This window comes from Panthera tigris, chromosome A2, assembly GCF_018350195.1.
Source record: "Panthera tigris isolate Pti1 chromosome A2, P.tigris_Pti1_mat1.1, whole genome shotgun sequence".
NCBI classification, from domain to species: Eukaryota; Metazoa; Chordata; class Mammalia; order Carnivora; family Felidae; genus Panthera; species Panthera tigris.
The window spans coordinates 100,263,244-100,277,653 of NC_056661.1; the positions used below are offsets into that span (position 1 = coordinate 100,263,244).

General features: G+C 41.6%; 1 protein-coding gene across 4 annotated transcripts in view; it reads left to right on the top strand.

Annotated features, from left to right (window-relative positions):
- The first annotated feature begins 11,382 nt into the window (after window positions 1-11,382).
- Window positions 11,383-14,410, top strand: part of MIOS (meiosis regulator for oocyte development) — a 48,025-nt gene continuing 44,997 nt past the window's right edge. The window contains exons 1-2 of one of the 4 annotated variants that reach the window (XM_015535088.2): window positions 11,948-12,030; window positions 12,686-12,781. The gene's annotated coding sequence lies outside the window, so the exon portion shown is untranslated. The other 3 variants (XM_042966991.1, XM_007076676.3, XM_007076678.3) reach the window with 3 other exon arrangements.

Sequence of the window (14,410 nt, forward strand, 5' to 3'; positions counted from 1 at the left end):
TTAATGATACCATACTGATGTGTTTGGAAGCAAAATACACTGTTACCCACAACTTAGTCTGAAACGCATCAGATAAAAAGAAGATGGATAAAGCCATGTGTAGATGGATAGATATATGATGGAGCAAATATGTCCATTATTGATCACATGTTAATCATGGAATCTAGATGGTGGGTAGTGAGTTTACTGTGTCATTCTGTCAACTTTTCTGTATGTTTGAAAATTTTCATTAAAAAATATTTAGTTAAAAAAAAACAGGTAATGACAATACAGTACGATAATATCTATAAAAGAGACCTGAGAAGAAGGCACCCTGTCCACACTGTGACACAGAAGTTGGAAGTCCAGGGAGCAGAAGATAAATAGACATTTCTCTGATGCCATGTTACAGGGTTTAGGCTTTATCTTGAAAGCAACAAGGAGCCACTGAATAGTTTTAAGCAGAGGAGAGACATGATCACATTTTCATTTTAGGAAAATCACTCTACTGGCTATGTGAAGAATTAATTGGAGGGAAGCAAACCTGGAGACTGAGAGACCTATAAGGAAACTTAGCAAAATACCAATGAAAGGTAAGACTCTCAAATACCAGCAGCAGAGATGGAAAGAAGTGAACAATTCTGAGAAATACTTAGGAAACAGAACCAAAGAGCTTACTACCTAATTGCCTTAGGAAAGGAAAGGAAATGAAAAAGCACAGCGTCCAGTAGTTTGCTGAAGAGGATTTAGCAACTGGCTCTCTGAAAAAAAGTGTGTATACATATGTACACAAGTTTATGTAAGCTTATTATAAATGTTACTGATATAAGGAGTATATAGTGTATTTATAGGTGTTATTTACAAATAATAACAAGATATACAAATTTCTGCATTATGAATTCCATATAGTAAATTGATTCTCATAGAATGCTTTCATTTATTTTTGCCAAATTCTTGTATCCTTAGTCAACCTCTGGTTGCAATTGATGCCTGACTATAGTTCTAACAGGGATGTTGACTGATATTTCCATTTTCTTTAGCAAATATTCCCCTTCTTTCATTTTTCTATGGTACTTATGTTAGTGTATAACTGTTGGTATCTCTTTCCTCCCACTATTCACACCTCCCCATAGGAGAAGGAGTTAGATTTATCCTGAATGATGGGCACGATAGTCTAACACACATTCGTCCAAGTTTCCTGTATCAACATCCATCATCACAAAATAATGTTCTAATAGCCTGAGCATTTGCCTAATTTATACACCATGTGTGAATGCTTCTAATGATACATAGTCCATTCCTTTTACAGTATTACACATGTAATATAGAGGATCATACCCCATACTAGAAAAGTGTATTTTTCTCAAGACTTTTACTGCCCGACAACTGTCAGAATAACCACAATGCAAATGGCCCTTCCAGAGGCATGTAATGCATAACCTGCAGAACTATAGGCTTCAGCCCTGTGTAACAACACACTTTTCATGCAATTAATATTTTGGTATAAAAAGTATAAATTTGTTTGCAATTTATTATATGTTTTTTCAATTTTATTATTTTATTATTTATTTATTTATTGAGAGAGAGAGAGAGAGAGAGAGAGTGCATGTGGATGAGTGGGGCGAGGGGCAGAGAGAGAGAGAGAGAGAGAGAGAATCTCAAGCAGGCTCCATACTTAGAGCAGAGACCAATGCAGAGCTTGATCCTACAACCCTGGGATTATGACCTGAGCCAAAGTCATGAGTCAGATGCTCAACTGACTGAGCCACCCGGGTGCCCCTATTATATTTTATCATTTGTATTAACTTATTAAAAACTTGAAATTTTGGATGCATACTGTTTTTTTGCTCATTTGATTCCATTTGAATACCACCAATCTGTTGAATATGCAGGACTCCATAGGATGCATTATAGAATAACTTTATTTTACTTCCCACCGTCCTTTTGTTTCTATTTTTGAGGCCAGGATATATATCATATATACATATGTATACATATATACATATACATATATATATATATGATATATACATACATATGTGTATATATATGCATACATATGCATATATATACATGTATATATATATATATTTTTTTTTTTTTCCTTTTTGCCACTTGGATCACAGGTTGGTGCCCTAAGTCTTTGGGTCAGTCTTTTATATAAAAATCATTTCTTTCACATTTAATTATAAACACTATCTTCTTCCCATAATCAAAATATCTATTCCCATATAGTAGTCCAAACTCTGAGCTTGAAGATTCTCCTCTCCTCAGCAGGGATTCACTTCAAGCTGGAAGCCTGCAATAGGAAAAGGGGCATAGTCAACTCTCCCACTTCCCCACTTTGTGTCTGTCTGTCTTTCACATGCTCACGAAGAGCAGGTAGACCAGCAGGAAAGAGCTACTTCACTGCCTTGCGGTGGTTTTGGAAGGTATTAAAGTGATCTCTTTCTCCACTGTGGAGTTCTCCCTCATTCTTTGGGAGACTGCGTCACTGGGGATCTCTCATCCCAAGTTCTTTTAAAGCCAGCTAGGTCTCTTCTGTGGGGGTGGGGGTGGGTGTGGAACTCCCCCTCCTCTCACCCAGCCTATTCCCAAAGGAACAACTCCAGTGTCTCTCAGCTGAGGTCACCTTACTCCCACCAGAAAGCCCTCTTATTGACTGGGTTATGCTGCCTCTCTTGCCCTTGTGGCCCTCATCCTGTCCACAGGGTACACTCAGGCATCGTTTATCCTGACAAACTCCAAGAATGAAAGTTCTTTCCAACAGATGCTCCTCTCACCTCTCAGCCTTTAGAACAACCAAGCTGGCCTTTAGAGTTTTCAGACATGGCTCAGACAACAGACCATCATGTTCTCTACCTGTGTCTCTGTTCCAGCTTGCACAGATCAAGCCCTCCATGGACAACAGCACTCTCAGGTCTCTCCTAGGGAATTAAGAGTAAGACTTTCTGGACATGAATTTCTCCAAAGAAATCTCTCTCAGATTCTTCAGTTTCAAGTCCCTTTCAGGAGGGTTTGGGGTCTTTAGTCTACAAAATCTATTCTAGCCCTGCACAGTGGTAGCATCTCACTTTGGAATGTGGGAGCAATCATCACCTATTATTCTGTCCCAGTCTAGTGGGGCTTTAGCTAGTTACTAGAAATGACAAATTCATTTTTAACATCTTATTACTCAAACAAACATGTTGTATGAGCATGGATAAATCCTGAAACAGAAACAGAGAAATGAAAACGGTTGTGCATGGTGGGAATATATGAATTTCAAGACATTTCCTTCAATACTGTTTTCACAATATTTTAAAATTTTTGAGTTGGAATGGAAGCATTCATATAGTTGTGTAATTTTTCATCATGCATTCCTTTTATCATGATTTAATAAATAATGAGGGGAACAATGATGACTTTAACGTATCCCACCCTCAAGGAATTCATAAACTATATAAATATATTGCAATATAATAGGTAATAGAATTATTACAGTATATAATTGTGTGTGTGTGTGTGTGTGAAGAGCCAGAGGATCTAACCTAGGCACAGTAGACAAGGTGCTAAGGAGTTTGGAAAGATAGACATTACTTCCAGCTATGGGAGACTTCAAAGAGGAACTGAGTGATATATTTTGTGGGATGAATAGAATTTAATTTTTCTAATTCTTGGAGAAGGACATGCCAGAAAAAAAAAAAAAAAGGAACAAAGGCGTATTCCTGGGCGGTGGATTGTGGAATTCCTCAGTTCTTGTCTTCTCAAAGAAAAGAATTCGGTTGAGAGACCCGATAGAGAGATAGAGAGTTAAAGTAGCAAAGGTCTTCTATGTAGCAGAAATACACTCCAAAGACAGAGGAGAGGGCTGACCCAAAGGTAGGGGTGCAGCATGCTGAGTTTCTCATTGTGTTCTTTTATGGGGTTTATTTGGTCTCCTCCCTCTCATCTTATTATTATCACTCCATCTTGGGTCTGCCTTGGTTTCCTCCCCTCCGACCTTTCTGGTAAGTCTGTGTTAGTCATCTTCCCATGAGTGTAAGCGTAACCCACGTTGGGGGCCCAAACCACATTGCACATGGTATTATAATGATATCATTACTGCCTCAGAATTACTAGTGCACATGGTCTTTCATAAGTGTGCATGCTCCGAAGTTGGGGAAGTCCCTGTAGCCAGTATCTTCTGCTTATCAGTCTGTGCTAGGCCAAAAAAGGGGTTGGTCTAAGGGAACTGGGGCAGCCTCTTGGCAGAGATGGGGTAGTCCCTGGCATTTGTCCCTCTGTTATCTTCCTTTCTCCCCTTCTGCTCATGTGTATCTAACTGCTTACGCTAGCAGGCATGTTACAGGAAAAGTGCTATATAAAAATAATTAGGCACAATTCAGTAGGGCTAGAGCTACTAGCTCTAAGAGATCAAATGGGAAAAACATATTGGGCCAGAATGGGGACAACTTCATGGTGATAACATTCCTTTTAATATCCCAGAAGCTTTCATGCATGTTACATGGAAAGGAGTATCCACTATTATATGTAATTTGTTAACCTTTAAATCATTAGTACATATTTTACTTCATTTATACAACTAACATATTGAAAATACATGAATTTAATAAGCTAGATTTCCTCAAACTCGTAAACATTGCAAACTGAATACTTCTTCTCAAGTATACAGTAGCAGATATTTCTTTAATGTTTTTCACAAGAAGAAAAAATACACTCCACTCTTCAATGACTATAAAACTGACTGATAACAAAAGTTACAAAAGGGTTAGACCTTAGGAAGTAGATTTTTTCATCATTTCTATCCTGATTCTAATTCTGATTCTCTTTATGCTTTTGGTTTCCTACCTCTTGCATTTCTTCCTGGGGTTGCAATTATACTTAATAAGAAAGTCAGGCTTAGCTTCTCAAATAAGCTGCTGATGGTCCAAGATTTTGAACATGAGAATCAAATTAATCATCCATTTAAATGTTTTATAGTCACTCATCATACATTACATCAGAAACATTCCAAATTATTGGCTTAGACCTATCAGATATGCTTTGGTTTTTCTGTGACCTGGTCTTTTGCTCAAAATTACACTGGTTCTGAATGCATCATCTTCATAATTAGATATATGTCTAACTTTCAGTGATGGTTCTGGGAATCTTTTTCTCATCTTACTACCAAGAGAAGTGTGCCTTTACGACTGCTTTGGGCTTTGTCTGGTTTAGGCAATTCTAAAATTAATTTGATCCATTGAAAACACAAATGTTCTTTCTCATCGACAGTTAAGACTTACAGTATTGATGTCTTAACTGTGGGCTGAGGAGTTTGGATGTTGGTCTGCAGGGACCATGAACCAATGAAGAGTTCCACATAAGAGAGTCACTTGAGATGTGCTTCAGGAAGATCAATCTAGCTACACAGAGGACAGGGTTTAAAGGAAAAAGGTAGGGACAGAGGCCAGTTGGGAGACTACTGTCTGGGTGAGCAGTAATTAAGACCAAAACTAGGGCAATGGCTGTGGGAACAGAGAGACGAGCAGAATTTAGCCTAATCATCTGTTTCAAAAGCCCAAATGTGATTTTCTCAAATCCCATCTAAGGAGGGGAAGAGACCAGGCAGTGAGGTGGCCTGTGTTTCACTAGAATTAACAGTGCTGCTCTGATAGTATTTTGCTGGCTACTGCTTTCATGCTTCCATGCTCATCAGAAGGGACAAGCCAAGTTTCTTAGTTCTGTCTCCTGTAACAAATCACCATAGGTTGCATGGCTTACAAACAACAGAAATGTGTTTCTCACAGTTCGGGAGGCTGGAAGTCTGAGATCAGAGTACCAGTGTGGTCAAGTTCTGATGAGGACCCTCTTCTAGATTTCAGAGTGCTGACTTCATTGTGTCCACACATGGCAGAAAAGGAGTGTGAGAGCTCTCTGGGGTCCCTTTTGTAAGGGCATTACTTCCATTCGTGAGGGCTCCGCTCTCATGACCTTATCTCACAAAGGCCCCATCTCCTATTGTCACCACATAGGTGTTAGGATTACACTATATCGATTTTAGGGGGGACACACACATTCATTCCTTAATACCAAGTTACCCACAAATGAAACAGAGACCCTGTGAAGAATCAGTTAGCCAAGCAGGAAATGTTAGCACCACTCATGTTGCAGTAAATGTCCTAGAATGGCTTCAGTTCCTGAAGCATTTAGTATGCTGCTTAAACTTTATTATTTCTGCCTTAATCCCATGGGTACAGGATTATGATGTATCTTCCTATCATTATGGAATTTAGCATCCTAATTCCTCCAACTATACTCTTTAAAATAATATTCATTGGGTTTTTTTCTCATTAAAAAATCTTTACATTTTTATTTCAGAAAACATAGAAAAGTATATAATAAAGAAAATAATGATCACTTTTAAGCCTATCACACAGAGAAATCTACCAATGAAATGTTGGCATAATTCCTTCCAGCCTTCAAAAAATAAGGTTAGAATTATTATGTTTACTCCATTCGGTACTATTTTATTCCTATAACAGTACACCATGAGTGTTTCCTCTATCTTTAAATGTTTTTCTAAAACAGGGTTTAACAGACTAATCCAAACTGCCACCTGTTTCTATAAATAATGTTTTCTTGTAACATAGCCACACCCCTTTGTTTATGTACTATCACAGCTATTTTTGCCCTGCAATGACAGAATGGAGTAGTTGTGATAGAGACAGAGTAACCTAAAAAGCTGAAAATATTTATTGTCTTGCGCTTTACAAAAAAAAAAAAAAAATTGCCAACTCCTGTTTTCAAAGATTATTTTAATAACACTTAGAATTAGGTTAAGTGGCTTTTCCATTTGATAAGTGCTTGGGCCAATAGTTAGAAGCACAATGCTGGGGCCACATTGTCCGGGTTCATATCCTCGAGGACTCCACCACTTAAGAGATATCTTGGGGCAATTTGTTTAACATTTCCATGCCTCCATTGTCTCATTTGTAACAGGGAAAAAAATAACAGTATCATCCTCATTATGAGGAAGATGTGATAGAGTCCATGGTGCACCTCCTAGATGTCCTCCTTCAGTAATAAATGACTTAGTCCTTGGGCTGCTGGGAGAGTTGGCAGGAGATGTCCTTCAGCAGCCAGCTGTGTTTGGGGACTGTTTGCCGGAGAAAATTGCCTCATTCAAAGTGACACTTCCTTCAAGGGACAGGTCACATCAATGACATATCCACATCAGTGAGGTGGTATAAAGTCCTGAGTCCCTTGTCCCAATTCAAGACAACTCCGGAGGGCCAATCCAGTTTCAAAGTTTCTCATGGATTGGCTGAGGCCTTTGTTGGTATTGGATCACAGCTCAACTTTTCCCTCTGCCCAGTCCTGCATCTTCTTTCTTCCTTCCATGGGTGCTGATCCCAACACTTCTTCACAAGTATCCTACATCCTAATCTCCATCTTGAAATATGGTTCCAGAGCACCTAACCCGAGACAGTGTTAAATGAGCCTTGTGTTGTAGAGCATCTGGTACGTGGTATATGCCATATAGTTGTTTGTTATCAAACAAAGAATTCTGGAAGAAAGTAAAAGGGAAGTACAAGATCAAGAAGAAAAAAATAGAATAATATAAAGTTTCTCACAATTAAAGAATAGCTTAGTCACAAAAATTTTAAATGAATGATTGTAAGAAACTCTAACATATTTAAATTTCATCAAATACATTTAAAGTGTGATGTAACAATTTTATTTATAATTTAAGTATTAAAAATGTACTATAAATCATATCCTTGAAGCTATGTAAGTTTATTATGACATTGTTAGCTATAACCCCTCAAAATATACAAATAAGTATACTGATTTACACACTGATTTGGGAGTATACTTGAATACTTTTTGAAGACCACTAGTTTAAGATCTCTCACATTGGGACACCTGGGTGGGTTTGTCGGTTGAGCCTCTGGCTCTTGATCAAGGCTCAAGTCATGATCTCACAGTTCAAGAGATGGAGGTGGCTGGGTGCTGACAGCACATAGCCTGCTTGAGGTCCTCTCAGGTACAGACTGATTTTGTGCATGTGCAAATAAAGGGAGCTGGGATTAGCCGGTCACAGACTCCACAGCATGTTCCAATAGTAACTGAATTCCTTCTAAGGGCAGTCGTAAATAAGAAGGAAATCTGGGGCACCTGGGTGGCTCAGTCGGTTAAGCCTCCAACTTCGGCTCAGGTCTTGATCTCACAGTCCATGAGTTCAAGCCCCACATTGAGCTCTGTCCTGACAGCTCAGAGCCTGGAGCCTGCTTCAGATTCTGTGTCTCCTTCTCTCTCTGCCCCTCCCCCATTCATTCCCGTGTCTCTCTCTCTCTCAAAAATAAATAAATATTAAAAAAAAATTTTTTAAAAAGAAGGAAATCAGCAGTTCTTCAGCTGTTGTCCTTTGTTGGTTTAAAACCACAACAAACAAATCCTACCCTGGATCGCCACACCATATGTAAAGGAGCTTAGAAGGATATCTTGTTAATGACACAGAAGTTCAAATTAAAAAACAAAACAAAAAAACCATGAGACTGAACTATAGCAACTCTGGCATCCATTACAAAATGCACGTTTGATAGAAACAACTAGTGTAACCTCAGAGCAGTCTGTTAAGTTCTCTGACACATTATAATCTTCAAAAAATACAATGCACTCTCCCACTCAGTAAATATTTTTGAATGCATATTATATAGCAGGAGCTATAGGAAATCCAAAGTTCTACACTACTCACAAGGAAATGCCATCTGCCATTTTCCAGATGGCAGGAAGGGAGAAGAGGAAGTGAATGGCAAGAAGCTTCTCTTCCAAGGGACTCAGTCCAGTTTTACTAACAAGGAACACCGTTTGGTGAAGAAGGAGAATTGATTTCCAAGTAGAATGTGAAAAGTGTCACTTATTCCTATTAGGATTTTAGAGTGCAAGAAACTGGTGGCAACACACTTTCACAAAAGCTTAGATGGAAAAGGAAGGAGAGAAAAATATATTAGCTGGAGGAGAGTGTAGAGAAAGGTATTGTTTTAGGATGTATTCAACAAATTTTTATTGAGCACATGCCCTATGTTTTAGGCTCTAGAGATTAAGTAGGAAATAAAATAGATAGTGTCCCTGGGTATCAGGAAATAGGCTAAGCCACTGTAACAAAACAGATCTAAACAAACAGTAATTTTTAAGAGAACACAGTTTATTTTCTCTTGTGTAATGGTCCAGAAATCTATGGTTGATCCAAGGGAGGGGGTACCTCTGCTTTCCGAATTAGGCTGGGACCTAGAGGAAGGGGACAGTTTTGTCTTCCTTAATACATGGCCTCCATTTCTATAGCATGTTTATTTTTTCCTATTTTCCAGACAGCTGGAAGGGAGAAAAGGAATGTAGATGTCAAGCAGCTTCTCTTTTAAGGGACATAATCCATTTCTACTTACATCTCTTTGGTCACAAATTTTTTTTTTAATGGTTATTATTCATTTTTGAGAGAGACAGAGTGTGAGGGGGAGAGAGGGACACAGAATCCGAAGCACACTCCAGGCTCCAAGCTGTCAGCACATGAGATCATGACCTGAGCTGAAGCTGGAGGACCAACCAACTGAGCCACCAAGGTGCCCCCACAATTTTTTGATATAACCACACTTAGCTGAAAGGGAGGCCAAGGAATTCTTCTCTTTAATTAGGTCACCGAGTGCCTTGCTAACATTTGGCGGAGGGGGAGGTATAACAGAATGAAAACTGGTGATGTCGAGCATATATTCTGGAAGCAGAAGACAACTATAGGCAAATAATGAGCAGTTTTGGTGGTGTGGTGACATGAAGACCTGAGAGGAGTGAATTCAGGGGAAAACAGGAAAATACAGGATTAGAGAGAGCCAGTATGGCCTTCACCTTTGAGGAGAAAAATGGGAGTGACTTGAACACATGTTGAAAGTAAAACAAAACAAAACAAAAACCCAGTAGAAATAGGGACACACAGAAAAGAAGAAAATTGTCCCAGAAGAGGAGAAACATCTAGTCCCTCCTCTTCCTTTGTGTCAACTAGAAGAAGGAAAGAATGGGAGTGAATGATGATGTTGGGGGAAGGAGAGAGAAAATAGTAGAAGGCTGTGGGAAATTCCTACCAAATACCTTAAATTCTCTTTCTGAAGTAGGAAGTAACATCATCTCCTGACCATGAGGGGAGATGTTTTCCTTGGCTATGAATATGGTAGCAGTGGATAAGGAAGAGACTTGTATTGATCTGGTGTTTTGGGTCCAGGGCCTAAACCATTGAGAAGATTGGCAAGGTAGTGTTTGAGGTGATGAATCTTGTGGTATCTCCCCACAGCAGTACAGTACTTTCTCCAGCCTCCACTTCTCCAACAGCAGGAATGAAAAGGAGCCTCAGACCACTTCAGGCAATACTCCTCCCAAACTCATCCTCTTGCCAAAACGATCTGCCTTGAAGATCATGGGGATTAAGCTCATTTTGCTATCTGTGCCAATCACTACAAGCCCCAAACCACCCATTTTTAAGCATGGTTGCCAGATATCTTGAGGAAGCCTGTGTCAGATTTGTGACACTTGTGGCTGCACCATTCACTCAGTTATGGGAACCAGAAACCTAGAACACTCTCTGTCCCTCACTCACCTTAGTCAACCCTCAAGCTCCGTTCATTCCATCTTCTAAATATTCCCCACACTTCTCTCCATTCCCACTCTCCATATCACTGGTAGTATGGATTACCATAATCTCTCGTGGGGATACTTATCCTACCCTTTCCTTTTCTCCTGGAAAAACCATCATACCACTTGCCTAGTTAAAAACATTCAATACTGCATCATTGTCTTTAGGAGACCCACTACCGTGGTTTCCAAATGCCTTTCTGATACAGCATCTTAATCTCTCCCCACTTCCTCTGCTCATCCATCCATACTTGACTGCTTCCCCATTGAGATGCCATCCCTCCTCAACTTTCACTCTTCCCCTGCCCTAAAAGGCTCTTCTCTTCCAACCCCCTCCTCTCCGTTCCCTTCCCCATCTAATTCCCCCAGTCTCACCCTAGGGGTCCTCAGGGAAGCCTTCCTGACCTCCCTACACTAAGGAGGCGCCCCTTCGATGGAGCACGGTATTAGCCTTACAAGGCATCCCTGTTTTCTTCCAGGACCACTTCTTTTTTGTTCACTTCAGTTCCCGAGCATTCCAGGACGGTGCTAGGTACACAAGGTCACTCAAGAGGTGTTTGTAGAATGAGTAAATTAATGAATAAATCGTGAACCAAACACCCTGGAGTTTCCACTACATGTATGGCCTGCATAAATTGTTAATGTAAATTTAACTGATCAAATGAGCTAAAGTGTGTGTAGTACTTGGGAAATTTCCTCTCCGAGAGTCGGTCCAGGTAAGCTTGCCGGCTTTACCTCTCGCAGGCCGCAGGGGCGGGGCCTCCGGGGGCGCAGGGGAGCGCTCGAGCGGAAGGCGGGGCCTCCTGGGCAGTGGCCCCGCCCCAGGGCGGGGCTATTCCGGGGCGACGAAGGGCGGGGCTCACGGGCAGGGAACTATCCTTCTGAGGCCGAGGCACGTCCGCGTGTGCCTGAGGCACGGCGGTGGGGTCGTGGGTCCCAGCCGGGTGGCCTAGGTTACTGACCGCGCCGCCGCGGCCGCCATCTTGCCCGCGCCCGGACTCCTGCGGCGGGAGGGGCGGTGACCAAGCCGGAAGTGGCTGTGCGGTGGCCGCGCTGCCTCATCAGGTCAGTGAGCGCGGCTCGGGCCGCGCGTCTCAGCACCCCCGACGGAGGCCCGGGTAGTGGGCTCAGGAATGCCGGGGCCGCCGCGAGGGGCCCGGGAAAGCCCGGTTGAAAGGCCCGGGCGGGGGCGGACCCGGGGGCCATCTCGGAGCCGAGGCGCAGGGCGTCGCGTTCCGCGCTGCGGGATAACCGCGCCGGGCGGCCGGTGGGGCCTAGCTGGGAGCCTCGGAGCTGCAGGAGGCCTCGGGGCGCGCTCGGACCTCGTCGGGGCCGCTGGGGCCGCGCTGCGGTCAGCCGCGCGGCGAGTTCGTGCGGAACGGCGTCCTCGCGTTGGACGGGCGGCTCAGCCAGGTGTCTAGAGCGTGGGAGTGGCCCTCAGATTCCTGATTTACCCGGAATAGCAAGAGCCTCGCTTTGGCTGTACTTTATTAAATACTTCCCAAAGGGCCTGTCACCCGGTTGGTTAGCTGTGTTCTGTGCTTGTATGAGTAGTGAAAATTCCGTAAGAGGATGAATAAAGCCTTTCACGTGTGCCACGAGCAGTGCTAAAATGATTTGCAGATGCCTGCATTACAGGCCCTTTGTATAACTATATTTTAAGGGAAATTTGTGTAGTGCATCTCCTTGAAGATGGTGAGGGTGAGAACTTCCTGAAACTGCTGCTGTTATTTGTTATGGTAAGAAAAGTAGAAGACAACAAAAGGATGTGAGAGGGTAGTTGGATACTTTGTACACTTAGTATTATGGATCTTCACTGTCCAGTAGCCACAGAGTTGAGATGTGCTCTAAGTGTATGATAAAATACCCATCGGATTTACAGGACTTGACACCCCCCCTCCCAAACAGACAAAAAAAAATTGAATAGTTTTTTACTTTGATTGCATGTTGGAAAGGGATTTTTTTTTTATATGTTGGGGAGAATAAAATATTTCATCTCCTTATACTTTTTCAGTGTGGCTACTAGAAACTTAAATCCTGTGGCTAACACTGTATTTCTGTCGGATAGTGCTGTTACAGATGTTCTGGTGAGGAATACAGGATCGGCATGGCTTTCCTGTGCTCAAAACCATTGAGGGGAAGTGAACGCTTGTAAAACTTGAAGGTGAAGATGTTAACATAAGCTGTAATTATTGCAGATTTCACCCCTTCCACTCCCACTTTTCAGTGTTTCCAACACTTGAAAACATTAACTTCAGGGTTGTTGAAGAAAATCATAGTGATACTAACAGCTGTGTGATATGAAGAACTCAGTTTGTCACAACTTTGTGACATGAAGGTAGGGTGTGTTCTATCTGTTCTATCTCTTACAGTCTTGGTGTATTAACAGACTTGTCAGTGTTTAGCCAGTGCGTGGCTGGAGGTCCCCTGACTCCAGGTTTAGTTTTCTTTGCTCTTCACCTTATTCCTAGTCATCTACGTTCATGAGCCAGGATCCATCTATACCATGTGTTGGATTGTAAAAAAAACATTTTTCTTAAAAGGGTGTTTATGGGTATATCTCTAGGTTGTTAATACAACCTATGCAGTCACATATGACCCGTTGTTTAGAAGGGCTGGCACTTGGTTTAATGTTCTTTGTCACCACCTTGAAATTCTTAATAATTTTTCAGTAAGAGGGCCTTGTTGTTTTCATGTTGCACTAGGCCCTGCAAATGATGTAGTTGATTTTTTTCTTATACAGTAATCTGGGATGGGAGTTGGGAGGTTTTGGACAAAAACCAAAACGTCTGGTCTTCACTTTACTCCAGTGTGAAATGAGAGGGGTTTGCCAGTCTAACTCTCAAGTTTTGTACAAAAATTACTGTAATCAGATTTTATGGATATGAAACATTTTATGGATATAAACGTTGTACATGCATACTTACATCAGAAGAAATGCTGATGGTCCTCCCTTGAGAGTCATGCAAATCAGAGTTTTTTAAATTATAGTAACGCTTTCTATTTTGTGTTTCTTTTAATTTTTTTTTTAATGTTTACTTATTTTTGAGAGAGACAGAGTGCGAGTGGGGGAGGGGCAGAGAGAGAGGGAGACACAGAATCCAAAGCAGGCTTCAGGCTCTGAGCTGTCAACATGGAGTCTGATGTGGGGCTGGAACTCATAAACTGCTAGTTCATGAACTGAGCCAAAGTTGGATGCTTAAGTAACTGAGCCACCCAGGCACCCTCTGTGTTTTTTAAGGTGGATTTTTCAGTTTGTCACCAAGTTTTACAGATCATCCATGTAAAGAATATGATTATGGGATGGAAGCCCAGATTGAAAGTGTGCTTAATAGAAGCACACTTTGAAAGTCCTATTGATAAGATAGGAAGATAGGCTAGATCTCCAGATACCTCCAGTTAAGAGGTTTCCTCTGTCCGTACAGGCATGAGCGTGAACCCTTGCTTGGTAGTATCTGTTCCGGCTTTCTGTTGTCTTACCTACGTCCTACTGCAGCTACGTCCTACTACATCCTAACTTCAGCTCTAGAACGCAGGCATTATTAGACCTTTATTAGTCTGCTTGGGCTGCCATAACCAAAGCCCCTAGACTAGATGGCTTAAACAACAGAAATTTATTTTCTTACAGTGCTCACAGGTTGGAGTCTGAAATCAGGGTGCCAGGTCTAGTTTTGGTGAGAGTTCTTTTCTTGGCTCACAGATAGCTGCCTTCTCACTGTGTCCTTCTTACTGTGTCCTCACTGTGTCTTCACATGGTAGGGAGAGAGCTCTATAGCTCTCTCTCTCTTCTTGT